Genomic DNA, 24,508 nt, shown 5'->3' on the forward strand with positions numbered 1-24,508 from the left:
GCTGGGTATGAGTGCATGCAGCCTGCCTGCCCCTCTGATGGGGCTCTTCTCCCGTCGTGTCATACACAGCCCCGTCCCCCTAACGCAGGATCAGCTGTACCTAAACCACCTCTAATGCTTTAAACCTGGAGAACGAAGGCACAAAGGGATTAAGAGAACTGCCCAGCGATCACACAGAGGAGCGCACGTTAAATTTGGGAACTGAACTTTTATCTCCTAAAAACCTTTCTGGATCAGTGATTAGCGGCTTGCGTCAAGCCTTTGCTGGTTGCACAGCAGCTGCTTTGGGAGCTGGTACTTTCTACTCCCATGCATTTATACAGTGCCTGGCACAGAGGAGTACCAGTGCTGCTGCAAAGGTAGTGCTTTTTATAACCCCCCGAATTAATATTATTGGACAAAAAGTGGTAGAGGAGGAATACAAATCGGACACAACCCGCCTGGGATGGCGCTCCCCTGCTCCCTCCCTCCTTGCAGCACTCCCATTATTCTCCAGCAAGGGCAGTTGTCTTTCTCTCTCTCACTTGTCAGGATCAGATGACATTTGAGTTGTGCTGATGAGACCTACCAGGGCGAGACACATGTTTGTGGTCGCTTTGGGCAACCAACTGCCAAGGCCTTTAACTGCTCTCGCTTGATTTTCCCACGAAGCCAACCTCTCTGCCTGCCTGGCAATGTCAGTCACGCTCTCCGCAGTGCTCTGCCTCCCTGGGAGCTGTGCATGAGTGCGGGCTGCTCTCACCTCAGCCAGTCTCTCTTCCTTGAAGGAAAGGGGCTGGTGTTTTTTTCTGTGGGAGCTGGCAAGTGCTGCACAGAGATGCCAGGGTAAGGGATGGCTGTGTGTGACATTCCTTTGGGGAGAGCTGCTCTGCTGGGGGACCCGCTGTCCCGCTGCACAGTGAATCTCTTCAGAAGACAGCCGTCCTCAGCCAGCTCCGGCCCGTTGCTTCCATTTCCAGCTGCGGAGCTCTTCCAGTTAACACCAGCTAGGGATGTGGCCCACGATATCTCTTGCTGACCTAACGTACGTGCAAACACTGTCGAGATGAGCCTCAGGCACAGACGCAGCACTGCTTGCCCAAGCAGCACCTTCTCCGGTGATTAACTGGTCGGGTCCCGTGGGGCTGAGCCAGCACAGCAAAGGACACTGCACAGGAACAAGGCTGCAAAAATCAGCTCCCTGGCTCCAGTCCAGCAAAGCACTTGAACAGTGCTTAACATCAAACACTGTCCTGGCTGCCATCAGTCACAAAATTCACGGTCCTTAAGTGAGACACTTGCTCACACGTCCCAGATTGGTGGACAGGGGTGTCGCAGTGGTGCTTCTGTAACACGGGGATTCACAGCCACAAACGCTTTGGACCTGGTTTTATTCTGCTTTGCACATTCCCCAACAATTTGTATCAGTGCTTAACTCAGAAACAAACTCTCAAGAAGAAATTCTCATTTAACTTTCATGGAAGTGTTTCATATTCATTTTGCAGGAGTATAAATGGCAACACAAGATGTAAGACGGAGGAAGTTTTATGAGTGTCCTTAGGGGAGAGATCCTACATCATTTAATCAAACGGATCTAGACACATTGTCTTTGCTGGAAGTGTGACCAGGTGACATCTGTGTTGAAGAAAGGTCCCATACCTTGTGACCCAAGAGAGAGAGCATTCAAATAAAAGCCCCTCTAAATGGCACACAGGAGGCAGCAGGGTCCCAGCTCAAGCCTCTCCCATGGCCAGCTCCAAAACCCAGCACTGACCACCTTCTGCCACCCCTTTCTCAGCTCACCTCTTCCCAGAGCTGAGAACAGAGCACAGGTACCCCCTTGCAATGACCACGGCACCCCTTGCTATGTCCATCAAGCTCTAATATTCCCAGAAAATGCAAAGAAACAGAACAACAAAATAAAACCTGCTCTTGGACACTGCTATGTTAACACTGATGTGTGTCACAGATTGAGGCCAGCTTGGTTTTCCCAATATAAAGTACTACTTTTAGCCTGTGAACGATTTCTGAACTGTAGTTGTTCTAATTAGTAAGAAACATTTAGGTCAATTACAACAGCGTGCTGGTTACTACAATTACTATTATTAATTGTATTCGATTACACATTTGCAACTATTAAATACAGTCTCTAGAGTACCTGTGTAGACTTTTAACTCAGCAGAAAACAATGAAATGTATTTAACAGAGAGAAATGGCCAGATAATGCAAGGCTAAACCCCATGCTAGCCCCATGCATCATTTATCTCCTCTCTGTGCATGTCTGGCTGATCCAGCACACGAGAGCCACAAAGGGTTTGTTTTCCTTCATCCTCTTCTCTCTCTGGACCAAAGTCCTCTTTTCTCAGTTGTCCTGTACACACCGTGGCTGCTCGACTCCCCTGTTCACCATTATCACAGGCACATGGTCAACACCTCGGGAGGGCAGGTGATTATCTCTATCAGAGCTGTCCAGAGAAGGAAAATGCTGCTTTGTGCATTCTGCAATGTGGCTTCATCCCAATTAGGAAAGAAAATTCAAACTTTCAAAATTGTCTGAGAAAAATAAAACCCAGGGATACCCCGTCTGGGGAAGGCTCCAGGGCTACCTTTCCCATGGCTGCACAGGCTCTTGCATTCACTCCCATAGAGCCAGGACTTTACACTACTTACTTACAAAAATATTCACTTTGAAGAAGTCTGTGTCCTACAATGTTAAATTACTAATGGGAACAGAAACGTATTCATGATTCAATGTATAAATGTAGCCTTGGAGGAATGCAGATTGTATTTTCCCTCTGGAAACATTTGATCATCCCAATAAAACAGCAGCCCCACCTTTTCCACCAGCTCAATAAATCACAGAGAATGGAAACAAGAGGTTTATAGTTGTCACGATGATCATTACTAAAGGATTTTATGGTGTACTGGAGAGACCGGGGTGCTTGTTTACAGGCATGAGGTGCCTTCTGAAGGACTATGGGACTCTCTAAAACTCAACTTGCTGCTTACGTTTCTGGTTTAAAAAGGAAATTATTCTCCTGATTCAGCCTCTGCCTCAGCCGTGACTGCATTCACTGATGCTCCAGCCTTTTCAGGCAGTCCTGCTCAGCGAGATGCTGAGTCAACGGCTCTCGGAAGGAGCAGAGAGCTTCTGTAGGTCACGGCAGCCACCGTTTTGCAGTCCTCCTGCAAATAATTGCACTAGTATCGCATGGCCCTTGTGCTAGTAAAGCACCCGCAAACATGAGTCACCTCACCACGAGGCTCTGATCTCTGCTTCTGCATTTGTTACTGTTAATTATCAGTATTGATTAGGATTCGAGCTTACAGCAAAGATCAAGGCCATGTTATACAAATCCTGGATCGTATTCAGAGTAGGAGGCAGCTTTTATCCAAAGTGTTTTTCATCCACCACATACCATTCCGGGAGAGCTCGACAGTCATCTACCACGTGCTGTATATCCCCAGGACCATCTGAGACACAAATAACCTTTTGGAAGAAGATTACCTCTTACCAGGCAGGTACGGGGGGAGCTGGCAGTGACCGTCCCCCTCACTTTGGCATTGCCTTATGTATGCTGCGACTTTATGCACCTACAGTTTACTTTCAGCTTTGAATCCTCCACGGAGATGCTGTCTGCTGCCCTGTATTATAAATAAGGCCAGGAAGCGCTGGGCCAGAACACATAGCAGTAATTCTGAGTGATGACTTTAAGGTCTGAACACTCCTTTGAAAGCCTGTTCACCCCCAGACGCCGACACAACCCACTGGAGTCCATGTTCACAGGACAGCAACGAGCAAGAGCGGAACTGGGGCAGCAATGAAGGGACATTTCATTGCTCAGGAATGGAGGCAGCTTTACAACAGATTGTCGCTCTCCACAGAAAATTAGCAACTAGAGTTTGGATGTTCGCTGACAGGAATGTCTTCGCATCCTTTATATACTCCTGAGTGGCTTCCCCCTGAATCCAGGTATCACATCATCTGTTTAACTTACTGAATAAAGTAATTAATACTAGGGAGTTCTGACTGCTTGGCAGAATATACCGTTACAGCTAACAAATTTTATGTCTTTAGGCTTCACAGCAGAATTTGATTTAATTTGTCCCAAGGTTAAGAAAGACAGGGAGGAAACTTGATGGCTCAGATCACAAATTCATCGCAATTTATCATCTTCACCACGTGGCATGGACAGACACCACTTCCAAGTTAAGATGGTAGAAGTTTACCCAATCATCTTTGCTTTAAACTTGCATTCATCCATTATCAGACACTGTATGTCTAAAACACCCCGTGTCTCCGTGCTGCTGGCAAGGCGAGCGAACGCTGCCTGCGGTTATCCCCGGGCTTGGCGTGTCTTCCCTGCCTTTTGGATGACGGCCCCCCAGATTTTGGGATTAACTGGTTAAGACGTACACAATCCCCATCAGAGCAGCACCAAGGTGAAATCCAGCAAAGTCAACAAAGATCTTCCACAGGTTTACCCTCCCCTCTCCCTGCACTCGTATGACTGAGAACTGAATTTGACTCTTCCTTATCTTTGTGACAAACGCTTAAATTAGCCTAGTCGTATTGTCAATGATGCACAGAATACCTTGAAGGGTACAAACCACTTACTTACGAGATCCTCATAAAGGTTAATTCCATTTTGACGGCTGATTTCTGTGTCGGGTTTCCAGTGCGGTTTCCCCAGATGGCTCCGTACCTGAATCTCTAGATCAGAGGCATTTGTCATTATTCCAGGTCAGCAAAAAGCTGGGCAAGAAAACAAGAGGAAAGCATTACTATATGTATGACAGAAAGTCACGTGAAGGTGTCTGAGAAGTTGGGAGAACTTAGATTATAGAGACCACAGGCTGAGGCAAACGCTCGCGGTGGCTGTGCGTGCTGTTCCCCATCACATATTACACACACTGTCTCACTGCTTCTTGGTCTTTTTATCCTACTTAATTCTTGTCTCTCATAATATTTAGAAGCTCTTTGGAATACAAATAGTTTTGATTTGTACGTACAAACCACCCAGAACAAGGAGGGCTTGGGTCCTCAGTCCAAATAATAAATAATAGTTAATATAGTCCAGGCATGACTAGCCAGTTTCTACCTGAAAATGTCAATAAAGCAGGGCCATATTGATGCAAAGAGACATAAAATGTGAACTCCTTCAATACATGCACTTATTTGTGTCAGTTTGTGAGGCTACGAAGGAAAGAGCAGTTAGCAGTGAATAGTATTTTATTAGCATCATAAACCCCAAGAGCAAAGTTTGTGTCACAGAGAACTGCACATGCATTTGAAGGCTTAATTTATGTTCCTGACTCCTCTTTTTTCTTTCCCTTTCTTTTTTCAAGCAGGGACTTAATGTAATTTATAATAAAGACTAAAAGACTCTGAAGACATCTTTGGGTGAAAGGGATGTTCATGTAGGTAAACCTACATCCTACTGAAATCCCATCAGAAAGAGTTCAGTGGTATTAGTATACCAATTTATACTGCAGAGGTACATGGAAGCTTCAGAAAAAATGCAGTTTCACATACACCAGGTTCTAAGCAAACAGCATCCTGAAACGCCAGCAACCTTGAAAGGCAAAGCCCAGAAGGAAGAGACACATGGGGGTGAAGTGACTTGCTGAGGAACACCAACAAATTAGCAGTGGAAAATTAGTGAGAGCAGAAAAGAAAGCATGGCTTTTGTTGGCTTTCCATGAATTTGAGCTTCAGCGATAAAGCAGGAGATCTTCAGCTGGTGCAAAGCCGCGCTGACAGGAGACACACACTGTCCCACACCACGAGAATCCAGTCCTGCCACAGCTGGCTTGCAGCACCGCAAACACCCACCTCCACCGAAAACAATCCAACGCGAGGGGTCAAAACTCCTCCAGCTACTGGTCATTCTCCTGCACCTCTAACAGTGTTTTCCCTTCATTTGGCCCTTTCAGAGGTGGGTCAGGTTTCGGGTGATGCTAGGAAATAGATCTTGCAATAAAATCGCAATCAATCATTGTTAATCAGCAAATTACAGCTTTCCATGGATTACAAAGCTTTTAACTACCAGCTGCTTATTCTGGTATATTTATGCGGTAACAATTCTGCAGAGCAAGTTCTATGGCTCTTACAGAGCTCTTAAGTCTCTGTAAATACAGCTTTAATGACCAACAAGCATTTATTTAAGATTCTGTAGCCTGCGTGTTACAGTGAAGTGAAATCAGACGTGTAGGTGCGTGCCGTAGGCACAGCACTATAAGTTTTATGACAAAAGAAATAGGCTGCACAAGTAGCTGTGAAAAAGCTGTTCTGCAGGGCACAGGATAAAACTGAGCAGCGTGGTGCAAGTTTTTCAGCAGACTGTGACTTGCTACCTATTGAGCAGTAAAAGTATTTGTAGCTCTGAACAGCGAGGTGAGGTAAATCTCCTGTGTCACAGCATAAACACAAAGGCTTTGGGAGTTCAGGAAGGAAGAGACTTTGGTGGGAAAATTATACCCCTGCTCTTTGCTAGAGCAAGACCTGTGTACCCACATACACCTTCAGTTCTGCATCAGTGGTGAGTAAGGGAAGGAAGGTGTGGGACGAGATTTGGGGAGCAGACCCAACGCAGCACGACTGTCTTTTGGGTTTTCCAAGCACAGCCAAATAATGACCATCTACAGGGGCAAAACCACCCCTGAAGAACAGGCTGAAGCCCCTACTAAAACTTTATGATATTCTTAATTATTTGCTCTGTGTTGGTGCCAAGGAATCCCCTGCCCTCTCCGGCACGCTCTTGAATCCCCCATGCTGTGCTGTTTGCTGGGTAGGCACAAAAGACAGTTGCTGCCATAGGGATTCTCCTTTTTAGGGCAGCACAGCAAAGAAGAGTTTTAAGATGTGATTTGCAGAACACCACAGTCGGCTTCACAAAGGTTAATGGTATGTATCTTCAAGGCAGTGAGTCAAACCATTTGCATGGCCACCAAGCCGGGCTGAAACAGAACTAGTGGGTTCACCAGCTCCTGTCTCTCCTTCTGAAGGAGAAAATCACAATTTACTTGTCTTGGAAGGGTTGCAGGAAAAGGAAATGAAAAAGGATTATTTTACTTTTCTTCCACCTTGAAACTGCAAATATTGCTCCCTATAAATACCACGCTGTAGAGAAGTATCATCTCTTTCCTTCCCCCACTCTTTGCAATTTCAACTTTTTTTCCCCCCTCCCTTTTATTTCACAGCTTTTAACCTTGCCCAATTGTCCCTCTTAAATAATAATTAACTCTCTTGTTCAGCCAGTAAAGTGTTTTAAAGCTCTAGCAATTTTATTTTCTATATGACGCCAAAGGAGATGATGGGAGGGAAAAATTAAATCAGAAGGTTTCTCAAGAGTTGCCCCTCTACAAAAACCATTAGTTGCCTCTCCTTGGTGAAAGGCGAATTCTGCTGCCGGATCTGTAGAGCGATCCTACAGTAACCAGCAGTATTTACACAATAATTAACTGAAAGAGAGGAGAAAGGAGAAAATAAACAAGCACGCCAGGCCGTTGAGCTGCGCTCTCCAAGAATGCTTTCTCCCAGTAGACCAACGTCTTGAGTCGTGAAAACACGCAGTGCTTCAGCACAACAAATCAACGACCACCACTGGGTGACCCAGAAAAAACAGTGAGAAATGAAGTTGTCTCCCTTGTGCTTCAGGGCTGAATACAATGCAGACTGCTCTGCAGCCTCCAAAGCAGGACACGGGTGGAAAAACCCAAAAGCAACGTACAGCGATAAGTGAGAGAGTACTTATTTTAATTATAAACTGGACCAAGTAAATTATAAATTCAATTACAATGCCATTCACTGACAAGAAATTCAAAATACTCAGGCTATTAGTTGCACAAATTAATTGTAGGAGATAACAGGATTTGTGGGAGCAATCCTGTACCCTAATTATAATGAAAACATTAAGGTCTGAAGTGAGGCAGAGTACATTGGGTACCATCCGAGATATTCTCATGCTCCTTGAGTTTGTGAGAAACAGAGAAGTAGCAAAACATTCTTTCAGAGCATTTTTCTCATTAAAAATTGCTCATTAAAATACCTGGATTGTAGAAAAGGCAGACCTGCTCCACTGTAAAATATTTCTGTTGTTTACAATTAGTATTGACAGAAAACAAAACAGCTGCACCTTAAATAGCCAAGGGACAGCAGCTTGTTTCAGGCACTCCGGTCCCCAGGGAAGCTAGACTCTGCCCAGCTCCATGGACTTAAATCCCTTGGCTACGAAAGGATGTCTCAGATTTGGCATGACTGAAACTAAGAGCAAGATCTATGCTCCTGAGTTCCCCCTGGTTCATAGCTCGCTGCCTCGAGAAGATAACCCCACGAGCCACAGATTACTAAATCACATTCCTTCATGCTTCTCCTAAAGGGTCGATATCCCGAGTCTCTCTCATCTTCCTGACCCAACCTAATGCGAATAACACACAAGCTACCGGTGGCTCCGTTGCTTGCTGGACTGTGGCCAGCCAAAGGGCCCTCTCAGCAGATCAAAAGACAATCAAGTTCATTTCAATATTTATTTTAATCCTTCATTCTGAAATTATAAATATTTAATGCTACGCCCTTACCGGGAAAGCAAAGCAAAATCAGAGGAGACTGGACCAGACAGACAGACTCTTTCATGCTAATTTGTGCCCAGGCACACGCTGCTCCTTATGCCATTAATATTCTTAAATGAACGCAGCTTATCTGAGTCCTCTGAGGGCCTGCAAGGACAGAGGTCAAAGCCGAGGAGCACAAAACAGACACGAAGGCAGGTTTCATTCCTGAAGGCTTTTCACAGAGGTTAAATTTTCTGGCCCTATACAAATATTCAGTAGTAACATCACGGCTCTGACAATGCCCAATTACCCTGACGCCTCTCCGTCTCAGACCTGGCCTTCCCCAGACCCTGTGATCCCGACCCACAGGACCGTGTACCCCCTTGATGTACCCGTCAAGTGCTGGAGGCTTCCCAGCAGCTCCGTCCTGTCAGAGCCCTACCACAGATTTTGGTGCTTTTATATACATTCACCTCGGCAAAGAAAAGCCCCTCAGCCTCCTTTGCTGGTAATCCCCAACCACTTGTCCGTTTTCCACACGCCTGAGGATGAGAGATGGGAACAAAGCCGAACGTGGATGCACGTAGATGCAGCACCATAGGGCTGCACAGCCCCGTAGGTTTTGTTGGCAATCAAATCCTGCCTGCCTGGGAAGAAGCGAGGTGGACAGCAATGGATTAAAGAGATGTAAATGAATGGAAGATGTAGGAGACTGGACGGAAAGGTAACTTACAGCTTTCCCAAACCCCACCTGCTGGCTTCCCTAATCCTGATTTAAAGACAGGCAGCCGATTCCTAACGAACAGTGCGAGGAACAAAGGCTTTTTGATGGGGATTCTGTTTTCCACGGAGAACCATTTAATAAGTTTCACTCAGGAAGTCTCTGTTCCCAATAAAGACTTAACAAAGTTAATTAGACTAAACAGTAATTATCGTGTCTCTTCATTGTTCAATTATCTTGCTGAACTGGTGTTTCCTGATTAATTTTCTGATTAAAATGTATTAAATTGAAAAGCACTTGCAAACATGAGATGACAGGTTGTCTCCCACGCAGCAGGATTTCCGGAGGTCGGGCAGGCAGGATGGCTGACACCCGCCTCGCCAACCACGCCAGCTCTGCACGCAGCGAGGAACCCGGCTCAACGCACCCTTCACCAACACACTTGCCACAGGCTCCTCCAGATTATGATCCACCGACACATTATTGGTGCGTTCCTCCTTTACACATCTCCTGCTTATCCCTTCCAGGCCTTCCTACTCCTTTGCTATTTCACCTTTCGCTCAGGTGTCTCAGGCCCAAACGAGGTGCCATGCACGAGCTGAGCTCCGGAGCAGTCGCAGCTCCGCTGTGGAGCTCTGCACGGCTCCTTGGCAGCAGCTGCAAGGCAGCCCCACGCAGCCTGGTCTGCAGCACAGGGCAGAGGTCTCGTAGCCATGAAAGCTACGAGCTGTCCTGATGGAATCCTGATGGAAAGTTGTCGTGATGGAATCAACATACCTCATGGATGACCTTAAAGATAATTCCAACCTAGAGCATTTTGCTATCTAACAGCAGAAGACACCTTCACAAGTACTCACGAGCCACAACAGCACTGCTTTCCAGAGGGATTGCTTTAGTATTCACTCCCAGCAATCCAGCAATCACTGGCATTTTGATCAGCCCCTAATACTATTTGCATATCTTTTATAAGACAAATCAGAAAAGGGGATTAATTCTTCTTTCTTCACTTTAATATCACCTGTGGCTGGGAGGGAGGAAACAAATCCATTGCCTCCTTCCCCAGATCCTTATGATTAGGTTATTAGAGCCCAAGACATTATAAATTATTGAAAGGACACAGCTGAGCCCAAATCCCACAGTGGGCTCTTTTTGTCTTCCATAACACTGGCAGTTTTTGATTAACTCCCATCTAGCATGAGGCAGGAAGGACGAGAGACATCTCAGAAGCTCCACTGTGACTAACACCAGAGTGCTTCAGCTCTGAATGAAACACGCAGTTCAATGCACCGTCGTACGGGGGGGACCGGTGGGCTCCCAGCAGACAATCCAGGAGGCACAAAGGAGGTTTCTTCTGATGGAGGATGCGCAGGGCCGGCAGCCGTCTGTGGTCTCCTCGCTTTGAGTGTCCGTGCTGAAAGGCAGAGAGCTGGCTTTCACTTTTGGATACTCATTCTTAGTCCTAGGAAAGGCACATACGTGAATACGGAACAACAGCACCAGCGTCTCGGGTCTTCTGCACCATGCCTTGTTTTGGTCCATTTTAAGCCACACTGATAAAGACTAAAGCTGAGATTTTGATAAGGAGTTAACTTTGTTTATTATGTACTAAGACTCCGAAAAGAGCTGCAGCTCAGCTAAGAATAAGTATCTAAGAGCTAACAGCTTACACCTCCAGATAAAGCAGACAGAAAAAGCATTTCCAATAGCTTCACCAAACACAGTTATGCTGAAACTGTTTTTACAAACATCTGACATTTGTCACTGGTTTAGATTCATTCCAAAGGGCAAGACAAAAAAATTGAAAACTAATAGCCCAAGTAGTGTTGGTTTTCTTTTACTAATCATTTACTCATAAGTAATGACTCAAAGTGCTCCCTGGCTCCTAAGCTATGATTTGGCAAACGACTACAATTATAAAACCCAAACCTAATGACTGTGTTTTAACATAGCTCTGTGCTTAGTAGCTTACAGTAACATTTATCCTGCAACAGGCTGAAAGGAGATGTCCGCAGGGAGTTAGCTGAGAAATGCCTGATTTCAAAAGCCTGCGGCAAGTTGATTCATGTCTATTTAATTTTTCCAGGCAGTTTCACTGGAATGCCGTATATAAATCAAACGCAAGGCTAGCAGCAGAGACATACCAAGTTGTGGAAATACTGTATGATTTTAATTAAACTACACACACAAATCAGGCAGTACTGAAGGTGGAAGAGGAGAGAGAGAGAATTGTGTCACCCTAGATAAGCCCATATTTTTGTGCAGGAAAACAAATAACCATTTACTGTGAAAAGTCTGATTTCAAAAGCAGCATTTTGTCATTGTGCTGATGTTCATAATCAATTTAAGTCTGGAAGAAACCATGCTTGAGCACAAAACCAATGCAGCCTGGAACGGAAGTTAATTAGACGGTATCAGCTCAGCCTTGCTCGTCCTTTACCGAGTCCGCACCTTTACGGGCTCTGGCAGGTCGAGTTCACTCTCTGACAATCACGCTTTAAAGACAGCACCAGTAACCAGTGTTCTGCTGATGGGCACAGGGCCACCGCCTGCACCGTCCTGGGAGGGCAGCAACGCACAGCCATCGCTAGAGGGGAACTGAAGACCCCTGGTCAGAAAACTGATCCACCCACCTTCTGCGTCTGTGGGGAGTCACACTGAAACTGGGGGCGTTCAACAGCATGGCTGGACACAGCTGCGCAGCAGACAGGCTGGCAAATGGGAAGATAATATGGAAACCCTACAGTGGCCCTTCTGGTAAAGGGCAGGACTTCTGGAAGAAAGCCCCAGTAAAAATATTTTTGTTCTTTGTGGCCACAGGACTTGCACCTGAAGGTTCAGTAGCAGGACTGAAGCGTTAGCAGAAGGAGGATGACCCAGTAACTAGAGGGTTCTAGAAAATGCAGGAGTGTTGTTCCACCTTAAGTTCCTCATTGAAGAAGCCATTAAACAGTCTACACTTACTTTCCCCTCTCCTCGCACCCTGCAAAGTGGAAAAACAAGTATGTCTGATAACCAATAGGCAGTACAAGGATAAACACGTAAGATACCACGTACTAAGATAATGGGGTCTATAAATACCTCGGATAGATAGGCATCTCCTTCCCTATTCTAAAGACCAGGGAAATATGAAAGTTGTCTGCTTTGAACAATGAAGTAACACACCAAATAGCATTCAACAATCAAATCATTACCTTGAATTAGGAAGTTGTGCTTGTGCTTATAATACATCTGTGCTAAAATAGGTTATAATAATTCCTTTGTATTTCCACCTAAGTATTGCAGCAACTGCTGACATGAGATGAGATGCGTCAGGCACTGCAGGAGGCAACGGGCAGGCAAGCCTCTGCCCCTCAATCCATAGCCTCAACAGACACGACACAACAAAGTGACACTGAGGCCGAGAGAGCAGAAGCGGTGCGTCAGGGCCTAGGTCATTGCTGTCGCTCGCTCCCAGGGCTTCCCCGGTGACTCACGCTGCCTCCTTCGGAGACCTGCACCAGGCACGTCCGAGGCTGATCACCCAACACTCCAGGCAGGGAACCGCAGCCATTCAGCACATCCACTCACAGACAGCTCTTAGGCTACAGGGACCATTAGCTCCGATTAAAGCCACAATATCCCAGGTCCCACGAGGTTCTGTGGTGTTGAAGCTGTAATGAATTTTGCACAGTTTTCCTCCTTTTCCCCACCTCAATCACTCTCAACTACAGGGCATGAATAATACAATAATGTGTTGCCTGGTGATTGCTGTTGTGTTTTCTTTTACAAATGCAGCCGGGGAAGGAAGCAGATTAGAAACTGCCTGAAGGAATCGGTTGTTTAAAGAAGACTACCAAGGGGCTGAGGTTCTGCAGATGGAAGATGCTCCAGAGGCTGATCACAGCCTGTCCGAGGAATGTGTTTGCGAGGGGCCCTCGGAGCCCCCTGGCCCCGTCCCATGGCAGTGCACTCTTTACAACCCCAGTACTGCAGCACTGGAAGGGAACAGAGGGCTCGGCTGAACCCGGTGTGTGTAACTACCACCACTGTGCAAGGTGCTTCACCATCTTTTACTGCAAAAACAAACAGGGCTGTAAAAAAAGGAAGAGGTTCCCAATAAAAAACACGCTATTTGGAGCTGAGTAGGGTTCTTCCTACTTTAAGTGAAGCAAGCCCATCCCCCAGAATGCTTCTTGGTGATATGGAGGAGAGCCAAGGTTGTCTTCCAGAACAGGTTTGCTCCCATCAAAAAGCAGCTCTTCCAGCTTTTACTTCTCCGCAGCACCATGGATACAGGTAGGCATTTTTAAAAGAACGCAAAAGCAGCTCCCTTCCCCCCTTTGAAAGCCCCTTCTTGTCCTCTCCCATGGATGCACACAGGCCCAAGAAAGAGTTCGTGAAAGCATTCAAAGAGACACTCCATTCAGCGCCCAACGCAGCGTGGGTTTCTGGAGCGGCTGATCACCGCGCTCAAATTCTCTTCTTGGGCCAATTATACGCTGGTCTGGAAGCAGCAGCTCCAGCACAGCTTCTGCAGCTCTCCAGCGAAGGCGATAAGCAAGAAATTGGACTCAGGATCCATTCCTTGTGCTTTCCGAAGTGAGTCATGCTGTGAACTGTCTTGAATGAAAGGCTCTCGGGTTCTGACCTGCATGTGGGCTCTACCCTGACACTTGTCTAATTGCCTCCTCAGGTTGCAAACTGCCCTTTGGGAGGCTGTCTCTCCCTTGGCCCAATGCAAAGAGCAATCTCAGCTGCAGCCTTTGGATAACGCAGCAATACAGAAAACCAGCAGAACTAAATACTCGCAGAAGGTGTTTACTTCTCCAGTCTGACGACGCTGCTTTGTACAAGCACGATGTACTCAAACGCAGATCCTGGGACACTGCACTGCTGCGCTTTGCAGAGTGAGGGAAAAACAGGACAAGTTGCAATATTCTGGGTCCAGCCTGATCCCAACCAGAGGAGCCATTAAGAACTGTAATAGTTCAATAAGAAACAAAACCTCAAGGAATAAATGTTCCTAGTGTATTTAATGATGAACCAGCCTCCGGTGCATATAAAGAGCAAGGCAATTAATAAGGTATATTTAGCATGCCAAGCTAAGGTGTGCAGCTCCCACAGCAGCTGAGATACAGCAATTTAAATAACATTTATCTTAAAGATCAGCCTGGCTGTGACTGCAGCTGGTGAGTGCTGTTTGCTGCTCTGCAAACAAGCTGCTTTTCTCACCGCGGGGCACTTGCTCGCTGCTGCATCGTCCCGCAGAGAGCCGCAGCTCTGGGCTGACCGGGGTGCAGCACAGAGGGGAGGGTTGGGATGCTGCTGAACCAGCCCGGGTGCCTTGGGAGAAACCGCAGAGACCTCATGGGCTGTTCCCTGGTTTGTGCAGCCTGAAAGCATGAATGGAGCAGACGGTGATTGTCCTCCACTGCTCAGTCCCAGCCAGATTCAAAACCAAGAAAAGGAGGTGCCTTTTCCATTAAAAAAAGGATGCAGAACTGAGGTTCTCCAAGCCATAGGATGCTGTGGATGCAAAAGTTGTCATGGTCCCATAAACAACTTGGCAAACTTTGTGGAACAGAAAGCCTACCAAGAACACAGACTTGCAAAGCTCTATCATAATTCAGATGTTCCACGCTACACACCTGAATAAAGAATAAAAAAAACAAAGCCCTTTAAAAAGCTGTGAAACACTCTGCTTAAATGCCGAGGCATTTACCTCCTCAGCAACTTGAACCAAAACCCTTCAAATGCTGTTTATAAAAGAGTTATTTAACTTCTATTAATTAGTACTAGTTTTTATGAGAATCATTAAAAAAATCAGTAGTTGGGACTACAGCTGGCTTTGAACAGATGAAATGATTTTATTGCCTTTGAACTCACTCGCTGACTATTCCCAGCCCGTGGCCACCCAGTTTGCCACAAGGTGCCTGGCATTCAAGTCTCAAGGATAAAAGCAGCTGGTTAAAAATGAAATTAATATCCTGCATAGAAGGCTGCCTTGCAAACAGAATCAAAGGAGGCAATGAAGACCTGAGCTAAGCAAAATCCATATGCAGGTGATTAGTTAAACTTCCAAGACTTAACATTAAGGTTTTGGAAGCAAAACATTTGGGAATCATGTAAAGAGCCTGACTTTGAAACCAGACAAAGGTTTGGAAAACATGCTTTATTATATTTATAAAAGCATCAGTTTACTGCAGGACCTTAGATGTAACTGAGCAGTGACCTATCCTTGAGTTACATAGCCCCAAAATTAGAGGAGGGGACCTGCTCTTGACAGAGAAGGTAAAAATCCCCCAACGCACTTTTTTCCCTGTCAGCACTTGCACAGCCCAGGGCCTGGATTTGGTGAGCCTGGCACCCAGTGACACACACCAAAATACAATCCCCAGTGACCCAAAGGAAGCCATGTTCCACCACCCCCTCTCTGCCAAGTGCAAGTGGATCTCTTTCTAAGAAACTTCTGGAAACAAACATTTGTTGCTGTCCGGCTTCATAGGCAGTTGATAACAGGGAGCTACAGACCCAGCCAAGTCCAGGCACACTTTCATAGCAAGCCAACACTCACAAATACTTCCCCTCCCCCTGGAAATATTTTTCCCAGCTCTCCCTTGCACTAATAAACAGTCATTTTTCTCATGATGAAATCAGTCCTGCAGTGCTGGCTATGGCAACTCACTGCTGACCTTAGCCCTCTGTTCCCCAGCATCTAACAAAACTATTAGGGGTCCTTAGAAATTGTAACAAAACATCTGTTTCCGTTACAGCAGCTGCCACCTGGAGAGCACAGACAAAGCCAAAGCTCTCCTGACCCGGGTGCTACTTGTCTGTGGAACTGCAGCGTTTCTAACAGCAGCCGTAAGGATACTTGGCACTTCCACAGCTTTTGAAGTGGCCCCAGTGGGTAAAGATGTTCCCTTGGAGGAAGGCACACCACGGTGCGGGGATGGTCTTCCCATAGTCCGCAGGCAAGAGGGGAGAAGCTCTGGGGAGAGCCTACATGTGCTGAAGCCCCTGCTCTGCAGCTTTCCTCCACCAGCGCGGAGAGGCCAGCCGTGCCGCTGGGACACACTGACCCAGGGCTGCAGGGCGCACCACCTCGAGTGCTGGGTGATGGCAGGCAGCCCCCCTGAGCCCTGCCACCCGGGCGGCAACTCATGGGGTGGCTTCATCCAGCTGTGCCCCTGAATCCTGCTGCCCCTTACTCCACCACAGCAGGGTGCAGCCCTCTCCCTGGAGGGAGGCACCCAGGCCCAGGTGCCCGTTCCTGCCCGTAGGCATCCAGCTGAGGGGTTTAGTCACCCTCAGCCACGGCCGTAGTCAGACAGACAGTGACTCAGGGCTGAATCACACCTGGGAGATCTTTATTCACTGACTCAGGCGACAGCAGAGTCCAGCTCTCTCCCTACTTTCACGATCTCCGCACCGACACGCTTTGCCTCCCAGTCCCAGCTGACTGCTGCAGGCACCAGCTCTGCTGCCACCAGCCATCGATTGCTGCCCTTCCATCTGAGATAATTTAGTCTCTGGTGGATAACTGATCAGCAGCAACAAGAGAAAGAGAGCGCTCGGATTATGGGAATTAAAGCTTTAGAAAGGGCTAAGAAAACGGAAAAGAATAGAAAAAATATCCACCATTCTGAAGCAAACAAAAGCCACGATAGATTAAACAAACAATGTATCCTAAAACTTTTTACAGTGCTCTGACAGATAGAGAGCAGACTCAAATAATTAATTGTGTCCTAGCATAGCTGAATGAGCCACCATATGTGAGTGTTGACAAAACAATCTTTGGTTTTGGTGGCAAGTTGCAAACCGTGCAAATCATCAACTCTGTCTAAAGCTGAAAACTGACACATTTTACTGCCTTCTCCTGCTCGTGTGATAAAACAGACAAATCTGCAAGGTACAGGATTATTGTCGGGAGCAGATCTGATGATCGCTTGGGTCTGGAGCCACTGAAAAATCACTCTTTGCAGAATTTGGGGTTTGAAGAGACCTTTAAGATCATCAAGTCCAACCGTTAACCCAGCACTGCCAAGGCCACCACTAGCCCATGTCCCTCAGCACCACGTCTACACGGCTTTTAAATCCCTCCAGGGATGGGGACTCCACCACTGCCCTGGGCAGCCTGTGCCAGTGCTTGACTACCCTTTTGGTGAAGAAATTGTCCCTGATCTCCAATCTAAACCTCACCAGTGCAACTTGAGGCAGTTTCCTCTCGTCCTATCTCTTGTTACTTGGGAAACAGAGACCGACCTCCATCTTGCTACAAACTCCTTTCAGGTAGTTGTAGAGGGTGAGAAGGTCTCCCCTCAGCCTCCTTTTCTCCAGGCTAAACACCCCCAGTTCCCTCAGCTGCTCTTCATAGGACATACCCTCTAGACCCTTCACCAGCTTCATTGCCATGCTCAGTCCTTCCTTGTGTTGGCTTTCTGATTTTTCACAAGCGTTGAATTTACTCATTTTATTTTCCATATCGATATCCATTAACAATTGCACTTGAAATGGCTGAAAAATATTACACAGCAAAGCCAAGGAAGGCTCTTGGAGATAGTCCAGACTGGCAGAGCTGAGTTAAAATGTAAATGCAGATGGACTCTTCCGGGGTTAGGCCAGACATAAATCCACAACAGCTCTATTACAGTCGCTCCCAATTCACACCACAGAGGAGGAGACTTGCTTCAGTTCTGGGGCTGATCCTGAATTTACCCCAAACGAACAGAAAACAGGCCCCTGGAGACTGAAGCCTTCACACGCTCCACATCGTGCGCGCAGCTCTCCCTGCCTTTGCATTTTCGTTTCAAATGAAAGCAAACACCCCTGTCAGTGTGACAGCCATTAAATCTACCTGCCACTCGCTGCAACAAATCAGCCTGAACGCCAGGACCACACAAACACCTTTAACCGCAATTAGAGGGGTGGTGGCAGGGGAAATGCTGGAGGTGTAAATATTCGTCTTGCCTCCAGAGCCTCCTTTGGTAAAGGTCACCTGGGATCAGACAAACAGGCTGTCACTGACACCGATGATCCCGTCTGCATTTTGAGAGCGTTGTAAGACATGGGTTTAATGGACCCAGACGATACAGAGGACTCACCAGCGCAGTCAGGCTCTCCATAATGAATTCCTTTCTAACTCCCAGCCTCTTCCCTCCAGGAATCACCCTAACACCTTTAATTTAAAAGTGCCATAATCTATTCCCCTTCTGCCACCTCTTAAAGTCGATTTCCTCCTTGGCGCTTTGCCGTCATGACACTTTCACCGCACTAGCTGCTGCTTTTGTCTGGCTTGCTTTCGGATGAGGAGCTGCAGGTCCCGTTTCTGCTCCGTTCCTCCCTCCTGTCAAGGTACTTACACGGATTCCTTCTGAATTTTCTGCCTTTTCCCCAACTCACAGAGACACAGAAACTGCTGCCAGAGACTGGCACATTCCCACCTATCCCAAGCATCGCTGGAGTTTATGGTCTTGCCGTACAACAGGAAATAAAGTAATAATAAAAAATACACACCAAAAATACTCAGCTATAACAAAAATCGATCCTGCCCTATGGGATATTTTAGTGCCTAATTATGGTACCCAGACTTCACAGCATTAGCTTCAATGACCAGCACATAGTCTTTAAAGGAACCGGTGGAGACTTACTCTTAGAGACGCCAGGTCCACAAATCCTGGTCTCACCACCACCTTCCAACCCAGTTTCCACACCGTGCTAAGCAGCCCTTCCTTCTGCAGAGGTGTATCCCGTCCCACAGGAACTTCCAAGATCAGGAAAATAAAATGTTTTCTTTGGTCTTTCTTTTGACAGGGTCAGGGAGATGATGACAGAAGACAGTCATGAATCCAGTGCAACTGGAAATGTTTAAACATGATTTAGGAAGAGAAATGGATGATCTTCAGGTCATGGAAGAGGACTCAGGACTAATGCTGAATTTTAGCCCTTCCATTGTCAGTCTTTCCATTCAGGTCAGTCACTGTCTAGTCAAACCACAGCTCTTTTTTGGCACAGTCCACTTTTCCTTCCTCCCATCTTTAATGACAATGTATGCACAGGACTCTTGTAAAACATGACCTTTGGCTCTCCAGCCTTCCTCTCCAACACACAAGCAGCACACCACAACTGCAGCTCTCCATCCACGTCCCAGCAGGGGCCCAGGGCTCTTGTTTTGCTCAGATAATCCAAGGTGCCTACTTCAGCTCTATACCTAATGTGGCATGTGTCTTCAGGAGATTATTTGAAGTGGTTATTTTTATGCCTAGAACCTTCAAAGGCAGAGTTATTAAGTGTATTTAAAAGGAAGAACTAGTCCAGATAAAGCTGGGATGTAATTAGTTACAAGCTACTGTACTTTGATGACAAAGCAGCATTTAGCATGTGGACTGTTCAGCAGCAGGCTCTGTAGGGTGTGCTAATTACTGATAGCAGTCACAGCGAGGGGAAGGCTGACACTTCTCTGATAAAGCAGAGCCTTCTATAACTCAGCGGCTTGGGTTTAACTCTTGGTGTTTAGCTCTCAGCCAAAGCCTGGACTTTGGCACACAGCTCTTCACAGCTCACTGTGGATTTGAAAGCACGAAGAGAGGGGAAAAAACCCAAAACTTTTCAAGTAGGCAGAGAGGCCAGCTTACACCCCGGGATCCTGGCTGGTAGCAGCAGCGTGGTGGGGAAAATAAATTTATTTTGTTTTCCCAAGGAATCTGCTCTTTTTCTTCACGTAGCTTCTTTCTGGCTCAGAGCACTGACCTCACTAAGCACTGCAAGGGCTGGAGACGCATCACCAACCCGTGAAGTTACATCAGATTTGACTCAGCCTCACTGATGTCAGGAGGCGACTTTCAGAGGCTTGAAATAGGTTTGGCTCTGGCCCTAAATAAAGCCATGCTCATCGGCCCAAGAGAAGATGGATAATGAATTGTAGACAAGTGGGAAAGAGAAAAGGGCTGGATCTGCAAGGCAGAGAGGCAGGCTGCTGGCAGGAGGCACGGAAGGGTTTTAGGGGAGGATTCAAAAGCAAGTAATTGGGGCCAGCTGTAAAAGCGGTTGATAAAGACTGCAGAAGTGCTGAACAGCTGGGGGACACCGAGATGTCTGGTGAGGGAGACAGCATGAGCTGAGAGCCACAAAACCAAGCGGTAACGACGCCAAGGGTCTCAGCACTGCTCCTCGACCTCTCAAACACTGCAAAGGAGCGCGGCCACAGCAAAACAAGTGTAAGCGTCTGTCACCACGTCAGCTGCCAGCCTGCTGCTGACAGATGGGCAGCTCATAGCAAGCGCGTCCTCACCATCCTCTGCGCCTTCTCAACACAGCATCCTCGTCACACAGCCACCACTGCCACCAGCCACCATCCCTCCCGCAGGCTCCTTAAATCCAATTACCTTCTTCCAGACTCTGTTCCTAAAGAATCCGTATTGTTGCTATCACTGATGAATGTACAATTAACTCACTGACCTAAAGCTGTGACAACAGATCTCTCTGGGCACCGGGAGCCCATCAGCCACAGACAGGACAGGAGCCAGCAATTTCTCTTGCCACACCAGTGACATGGTGCTGGAAGAACCAATCTCAGCAGCACAGGGTAGAAGAGGAAAATGGAAAATATTTCCATATTTATTGACAAATTTAATTTACAATCTGAGTTTCCACTTTGGAGAGAATATATATTTTCTCTCTAAATGTATCAGTCTTGAGCAGTCAGCCCAGCAATAACGATTTCTGTGCCTGCAGACACTTTTACACTGGGTACAGCAAATTTTATATGTAACACTTCTGAAAGAAAACGGTATTAAAATTCGCCATTTAGGAGTGAGCTGTAAATTAACTGTTACTGAGCAGACAGAGGGTAAAAGAAAATTTTGTGTGCATGTGTATTGCTTTTCCATCCGTGTTTGGTTAAACGCCTGTCCAGCTGAGCCCTGTATTCTCACTCGGAGTCTGACAAGCATTTGACTCACTCACTCTCCTCGTGTTGAAGTGGGTGAGAAAAACAGAAAGAATGTTCTAGCAGGTTTCATCGGACAACATTAAAGCCCTTTAGAAATAACAATTAATTCCAAGACAAAAGCCCCTTGTAAAAGGGGGAGAATTATTGCTTCCACCTCACAGCTGCCCAAGGGGTGGAGCCCAGAGGCAGTTATCAGCAAGATGGAAGGTCCTGCAGGAACAAAATACTCAGAGAAAGCAGCAGCCTGGGAAAATACAATCCCAGCAGTCACATTAAACTGCACAGTTTCTACACGACTCTTCCACGCCATCACGTTACACCCTCATGAAGCGCCCTGGAAGAGCAAAGCAGCACACTTCTGAGCCACCCTGCGATGGTCCCAGCACGCCCAGGCACGACAGCAAACAAACCGCCGCCGCCTGAAAGTCATTTTGAATGACCCACGGCCAGAACTTCTCTTAACATTGCAAGTCAAAATACTCATGAGCGACCTTGTGAATGCAGCACTGCCTGCTGTAAGCCATCCTACACCAACAAAAGCACAGGAGTGCAAGTTTGTGAGCAGGACGTGGCAGGCTGGGGGGGAGTGGGAGAAGGGGCTGCCAGTGAACTTCTGTTTCTGCCTCGTTCCGTATCAAAGCAGTACTCTGAATCTCACAATGTGATGCTTTTTTTCAGAAAGCCTTTCCCTTCCACCTACTTTTGGGCTCCTGCAGTAGAGAAGCTCTCTCGCTCTTGTGTTTACAAAGGAGACATGGGAACAGAACCCCTCAAGGCCAAAAAAAAAAAGAAAACAAAGAAACCCTTCTGTTCATTTTAACTGTCTTGATGTATTCTGGCTTCGTGATTGCAGGATGGGTCTGTTATGTTTTCAATTTTTAATAGTTGGATTGCGATGCCAACAAGGACGTAGAATAAATTAGGTTTGTTTTTCTTAATATCATAGATGGGTCTTCAGCTGTATAAACTGGCACAGTTCCTCTGAAGTCGTCAGAGCCAAATTACGCTTACTCAGGGTCTGGCCCTGTGACAAAAATATCTTTTTAATTTCCATCTTACTTCAGGAAGAGCCTTAAAAATGCCCCTTTCTACCCATATGCTGCAGTCCCAGCAGAACATTTACAGCTTCGCTTGCAGACCTGGCTAATAGCCATCCCATTTCTAGAAGATGAGTATAGTACTTTAGGTGGCAACAGTAACTGGAAAAGCTGGGGCTATGCAGGGCAAGGCCAGGCTGTTCTCTGGAAGCACAGCCCGTCACACCCTCCGTGACGTGCAGGAGGACCATGGAGGACCATAACTCTGCTTGTCTCCAAGCTTTGCACTCTGATGGGGCTCAAGGGACCTACCCACATGGTCAATCCGTTATTTCCTTAACTGAAAGATGCATCATATATATTTTAGCAAGAAAACAATTCTCAGGTAACCCTGGAAGCTATTATTTTTTTATATCAGTATTAATTTAGTTGTCTCTTTGATGACTGGCCATGCGGCAAACGTTAAAGAGGGAAAACAAACCTATCAGGAGATGAATGACAGACCCCAGTGGAACAGATGTATATGAATAGCAAATTAGGCCACTGAAAGCTTCCTATAAAAGTAACGACAGGAGGCTTTACTGCAGCAGAATACACTAGCAGAAATGGAAAGGCTGCTAGTGGCATGGATGAGGCCATCGTCTCTGTTTGGTGGGCGCTGCTCTGCTGTATCCGAGGCACTGAGATTTAACAGTGTGATCTGTCCCAAAATCAGGTGAAATGGTCAAAATAAGCCACTGTTTGGGGAGGGGGAGAGGAGGGTGCACAATAGGGGAAGCAGGGAGCATCCAGAGATCCATCAGCCAGTTAGTCCTCTTACGCTTCTCAATGGCCTTTCCTTTCGGAGCAGAGCTCGCCTGGCAGAAGGCAGCACATCCCAGCTGAGCACACCCTAACCAAGTTCAGCCTTGCTCTTTCCTGAGCCAAGGCACAAAAGTTGCCTCTCCACTGACTGGAAGTGCTGTACTCATCTGTTGCAGTGGAAAAAGTGGTTTTCCCTACAATTGATACACATTGGTAAATATTTGATTTTGCTTTTTTTTTCTTATGAAAAAAATTCTGAAACAAAGCACATTGGTCATATGGCCCTTTGTGAATGAGAAGTTTCTTCTCCTTTCCCACTTCACTTCCCTTAAAAAGTAAAGTTATTTGGTAATTTTATATCTCCACAGCCTCCCGAAATCCACACACTCTGTCCACCTCTGAGCACTGCCTATGGAAGGTACAAACCTTCCTGGGAGCTGAACTACCCAATACCCTGTACCTTGGTCTAGACAAGTTAACATTTCCCCTCAGAGGATATCGTTTAGAAAGAGATGAACCAAAATGGCAGGACTAAACAAAACTGTTGCTGCCTGGTAGACTATCACAGTTAAATGATTCAATCTCCACAAAGGCAGCAAATCAAAGCACAAAATATCAGAAATAGCTTCTGAGAGCCCTCCTTCAGCACTTTTTGTGCCACAACATGTCTCAAAGGATAAGACTCTTCCCTTTTCCTCTGAAGCATTGCCTGGAGGGTGAGCACCCAGATTTGGACCATCACGATTTCTTTTGTGTATAAACACTCACAAGCACGTGCAAAGCCACTGAGCACAGCTTGATATTCAAACCCACAGACCTTATATATGTTTTTTTGATATAAATAGGTATGTATGCACATACGTATATGGCTCAAAGGTGCAAAACCAGACATATACCTTCTTTTGCCTGTACCTCTCTGGCAGCAGTGTGAATTTATCGCACAAGTCAGGCGTTCTTACACCACGCTGCCACCACCCAGCACCACCGAGGGCGCCGGGGCAGCCTGCCATACAAGCAGGGGATTCTTTTTTTTCCTTCACTTTCTCAAACAGAGCCTTCAGCAACTGCGAATGTGACAGCCTGGAAAGTGAGTGAGCACAGGAAGAAAAGAGTGAGTAGTTGCTTCATCCTTAAAGATGACATCAGAGGCTTCACTTGCAGCCACAGTAATTTCAGCCCCATGTGTCCCACACACACACAGAATGTGACAGCATCAATAAACCGTCTCACAGCCTGAGCATCTCCGCAGCAAAGGCAGAGGAACAGGACAGATGTTTGTACGTCTTTCCCTCTGTGCTTAATTCACACATTAAGGGAGCGGATGGAGCAGGCTTACGTCTCCCTTGTGCTGGAAATGAGAGAGGGGAAAAAAAAAAAAAAAGATGTCTCAGTCTGGCAATGCTCTTAAAGAGACGAGCTGTCAGGATGGGAAAATGTCACCAGGTGCTTTGCTGCCTTCACCAAGCCGTGACACAGGGGAGAAGG

The sequence above is a fragment of the Nyctibius grandis genome, chromosome 24 (genome assembly GCF_013368605.1).
Source record: "Nyctibius grandis isolate bNycGra1 chromosome 24, bNycGra1.pri, whole genome shotgun sequence".
Taxonomy (NCBI): Eukaryota; Metazoa; Chordata; class Aves; order Nyctibiiformes; family Nyctibiidae; genus Nyctibius; species Nyctibius grandis.